Raw genomic sequence first — 5044 nt, 5'->3', positions numbered from 1 at the left:
TTGAACTGTCTGCCATCTCTAATGAGATTTTTGCAGCTTGCACCCCATAGATTCCCAGTTTCTCTATTACAGAGAGGGGCATGAGGTTTATTCCTGAACCAAGGTCACATAGAGCCTTAAAGATCATGGTGCCTATGGTACAGGGTATTATGAACTTTCCAGGATCCTGTCTCTTCTGAGACAATGTCAGTTGATCTAGATCACTTAGTTCATTCATGAACAAGGGAGGTTCAACTTCCCAAGTATCAATGCCAAATAATTTGGCATTCAGCTTCATGATTGCACCAAGAAACTTGGCAGTTTGCTCTTCAGTAACATCCTCATTCTCTTCAGAAGAGGAATACTCATCAGAGCTCATGAAGGGCATAAGGAGGTTCAATGGAATCTCTATGGTCTCTAGATGAGTCTCAAATTCCTTTGGTTCCTTAGAGGGAAGCTCCTTATTGGTCACTGGACGTCCCAGGAGGTCTTCCTCCTTGGGATTCACGTCCTCCTCTCCCTCATTGGGTTCGGCCATTTTGCTTATGTCAATGGCCTTGCACTCTCCTTTTGGATTCTCTTCTGTATTGCTTAGGAGAGTACTGGGAGGGATTTCAGTGATCCTTTTACTCAGCTGGCCCACTTGTGCTTCCAAATTTCTAATGGAAGATCTTGTTTCATTCATGAAACTTACAGTGGCCTTAGATAGATCAGAGACTAAGTTTGTTAAATTAGAAGTATTTTGTTCAGAGTTCTCTGTCTGTTGCTGAGTGGATGATGGAAAGGGTTTATTATTATTAAACCTGTTTCTTCCACCATTATTAAAGCCTTGTTGAGGCTTTTGATCCTTCCATGAGAAATTTGGGTGATTTCTCCATGATGAGTTATAGGTGTTTCCATAAGGTTCACCTAAATAATTCACCTCTGCTATTGCAGGGTTTTCAGGATCATAAGCTTCTTCTTCAGAAGATGCCTCTTGAGTACTGTTGGATGCAGCTTGCATTCCATGCAGACTCTGAGAGATCATATTGACTTGCTTAGTCAATATTTTATTCTGAGCCAATATGGCATTCAGAGTATCAACTTCAAGAACTCCCTTCTTCATAGGCGTCCCATTACTCACAGGATTCCTTTCAGAAGTGTACATGAACTGGTTATTAGCAACCATGTCAATGAGTTCTTGAGCTTCTGCAGGCGTTTTCTTTAGGTGAATGGATCCACCTGCAGAAGTGTCCAGTGACATCTTTGATAGCTCAGATAAACCATCATAGAATATATCCAGGATGGTCCATTCTGAAAGCATGTCAGAAGGACACTTTTTGGTCAACTGTTTGTATCTTTCTCAAGCTTCATAGAGGGATTCACCTTCTTTCTGTCTGAAGGTTTGAACATCAGCTCTAAGCTTGCTCAGCTTTTGAAGAGGAAAGTACTTGGCTAAGAAAGCCGTGACCAGCTTATCCCAAGAGTTCAGGCTGTCTTTGGGTTGAGAATCCAACCATAATCTAGCTCTGTCTCTTACAGCAAAAGGGAAAAGCATGAGCCTGTAGACTTCAGGATCTACTCCATTAGTCTTAACAGTATCACATATCTGCAAGAATTCAGTTAAGAACTGAAAAGGATCTTCAGATGGAAGTCCATGAAACTTGCAGTTCTGCTGCATCAGAGAAACTAATTGAGGTTTCAGCTCAAAGTTGTTTGCTCCAATGGCAGGAATGGAGATGCTTCTTCCATGTAAATTGGAATTAGGTGCAGTAAAGTCACCAAGCATCTTCCTTACATTATTATTATTTTCGGCTGCCATCTCCTCTTCCTGTTCGAAAATTTCTGAAAGGTTATCTCTGGATTGTTGTAATTTAGCTTCTCTTAATTTTCTCTTCAGAGTCCTTTCAGGTTCTGGATCTGCTTCCACAAGAATGTTCTTATCCTTGCTCCTGCTCATATGACAAGGAAGAGGGCACAGAAAAATAATAATAATAATAGAGATCCTTTATATCACAGTATAGGGATCCCTGTGTGAGTAGAAGAAGAGGGGGAGACAAAGAATGTGATGTAAAGAAAGAAACACAACTGTGAGGATGGCAGAGATGTGAGATGAGATGTTAGTAAATGAATAAATAAATAGAATAAGATGGGAGAGGGAGAATTTTCGAAAAGTATTTTTGAAAAAGAGTTAGTGATTTTCGAAAATGGTTTTTGAAAAATGTTAGTATTTTTCGAAAAAAAAATTTTTTTTAAATCAAAAATAAAAATAAGAATAATTAGTTAATTAAAAAGAAATTTTTGAAAAAGAGGGAAGATATTTTCGAAAATTAGAGAGAGAGAGTTAGTTAGGTAGTTTTGAAAAAGTTAAGAAACAAACAAAAAGTTAGTTAGTTAGTTGGAACAAATTTTGAAAAGATAAGAAGTTAGGAGGTTAGAAAAGATATTTTGAAACCAACTTTTTGAAAAAAGTAAGATAAGAAGATATTTTAGAAATTAGTTTTGAAAAAGATTTGATTTTTAAAATCTCAATTAATGACTTGATTCATAAGAAATCACAAGATATGATTCTAGAACTTAAAGTTTGAATCTTTCTTAATAAGCAAGTAACAAACTTCAAATTTTTGAATCAAAACATTAATTGATTATGTTATTTTCGAAAATTTGATATAAAAATAAGAAAAAGATTTTTGAAAAATATTTTTGAAATTTTCGAAAATAACTAAGAATTTTGAAAAAGATTTGATTTTTGAAAAAGATTTTGAAAAAGATAAGATTTTCAAATTGAAAATTTGATTTGACTCATGAGAAACAATTTGATTTTAAAAATTTTTGAAAAAGTTAATCCAAATTTTCGAATTTGATGAGAGAAAATGGGAAAGATATTTTTTTGATTTTTTGAAATTTTTATGATGAGAGAGAAAAACACTAAAGAGATGCAATGCATGAAGATTTTGGATCAAAACAATGAATGCATGCAAGAATGCTATGAATGTCAAGATGAACACCAAGAACACTTTGAAGATCATGATGAACATCAAGAACATATTTTTGAAAAATTTTTAATGCAAAGAAAACATGCAAGACACCAAACTTAGAATTCTTTAATGCTTAGACACTAAGAATTCAAGAATGCATATGATAAACATGATACAACACAAAACAAAAAATCATCAAGATCAAACAAGAAGACTTATCAAGAACAACTTGAAGATCATGAAGAACACTATGAATGCATGAAATTTTCGAAAAATGCAAGATGCACATGCAATTGACACCAAACTTATGACATGACTCATGACTCAAACAAGAAACAGAAAAAATGTTTTTGATTTTTATGATTTTCTAATTTTTTTTTTGGATTTTTTTTCGAAAATTATATGAAAAAGAAAAAATAAGGATTCCAAAATTTTTTTCATGAATTCCAGGAATCTTGCATTCTTAGTCCAAAGCTTCAGTCCAGGAATTAGACATGGCTCACTAGCCAGCCAAGCTTTCAATGAAAGCTCCAGTCCAAAACACTAGACATGGCCAATGGCCAGCCAAGCTTCAGCAGGATTCAAATCAGACATATAAGTTTTCTTCTTTGACAGGTGGAAGCCTCAGTCCAAAAGAATTTAGACATGGCTTTAAAGCCAGCCAGGCTTCACATGCTTCATGAAACACTAGAATTCATTCTTAAAAATTTTGAATAAATTTTATTTTTGAAAACATTTTTATTTTTTTCGAAAACAGATGAGAAAATTTTAGAAATATTTTTGAAAAATTTTTGAAAAGAAAACAAAAAGAAAATCACCTAATCTGAGCAACAAGATGAATCGTCAGTTGTCCAAACTCGAACAATCCCCGGCAACGGCGCCAAAAACTTGGTGCACGAAATTGTGATGTCCAGGCTCAAACAATCCCTGGCAACGTGAGCAACTTGGTACGCGCAATCGTAATTACACTTTGATTATGTAAAATTCATGGCTCTTTCTTTCCCTGGCAATGGCGCCAAGAACATGGTGCCAATACCATGGTTCACAACTTCGATACAACTAACCAGCAAGTGCACTGGGTCGTCCAAGTAATACCTTACGTGAGTAAGGGTCGAATCCCACGGAGATTGTTGGTATGAAGCAAGCTATGGTCACCTTGCAAATCTCAGTTAGGCAGATATAAATTGATAATGGTGTTTTCGAATAATAATTAATAGAATAGGGATAGAAATACTTATGTAATTCATTGGTGAGAATTTCAGATAAGCGAATGGAGATGCTTTCGTTCCTCTGAACCTCTGCTTTCCTGCTATCTTCATCCAATCGGTCTTACTCCTTTTCATGGCTGGCTTTATGCAAGGGCATCACCGTTGTCAGTGGCTACATCCCCTCTTCTCAGTGAAAAATATGCTCACATGCTCTGTCACAGCACGGCTAATCATCTGTCGGTTCTCGATCATGCTGGAATAGGATTCACCCTCCTTTTGCGTTTGTCACTAACGCCCAGCACTCGCGAGTTTGAAGCTCGTCACAGTCATTCAATCATTGAATCCTACTTGGAATACCACAGACAAGGTTTAGACTTTCCGGATTCTCTTGAATGCCGCCATCATTCTAGCTTACGCCACGAAGATTCTGGTTAGGAGATCTAAGAGATATTCATTCTAGCTTATTTCATATAGAACGGAAGTGTTTGTCAGGCACGTGTTCATAGGGGAGAATGGTGATGAGCGTCACACATAATCATCACCTTCATCACGTTCTTGGGTGCGAATGGATATCTTAGAAGCGAAATAAGATGAATTGAATAGAAAACAGTAGTACTTTGCATTAATCTCTGAGGAACAGCAGAGCTCCACACCTTAATCTATGGAGTGTAGAAACTCTACCGTTAAAAATACATAAGTGAAAGGTCCAGGCATGGCCGAGATGGCCAGCCCCCAAAACGTGATCACAGGATCAAAATACAATCCAGGATCCAGGATGTCAAATACAATAGTAAAAAGTCCTATTTATAATAAACTAGCTACTAGGGTTTACATGAGTAAGTAATTGATGCATAAATCCACTTCTGGGGCCTACTTGGTGTGTGTTTGGGCTGAGCTTGA

General features: G+C 36.4%; 1 non-coding gene across 1 annotated transcript; it reads left to right on the top strand.

The window, feature by feature from the left end:
• Positions 1-1276: 1276 nt before the first annotated feature.
• Positions 1277-1384, top strand: LOC148562150 (small nucleolar RNA R71). Its single transcript, XR_015887886.1, has one exon. It is a non-coding gene; the product is annotated as a small nucleolar RNA R71 (small nucleolar RNA).
• The last annotated feature ends 3660 nt before the right edge of the window (positions 1385-5044 follow it).

The sequence above is a fragment of the Arachis ipaensis genome, chromosome B6, assembly GCF_059453495.1.
Source record: "Arachis ipaensis isolate K30076 ecotype BB chromosome B6, ASM5945349v1, whole genome shotgun sequence".
NCBI classification, from domain to species: Eukaryota; Viridiplantae; Streptophyta; class Magnoliopsida; order Fabales; family Fabaceae; genus Arachis; species Arachis ipaensis.
Note: the sequence above shows the minus strand (reverse complement) of the source record. Positions and strands in the feature narration are given on the sequence as shown.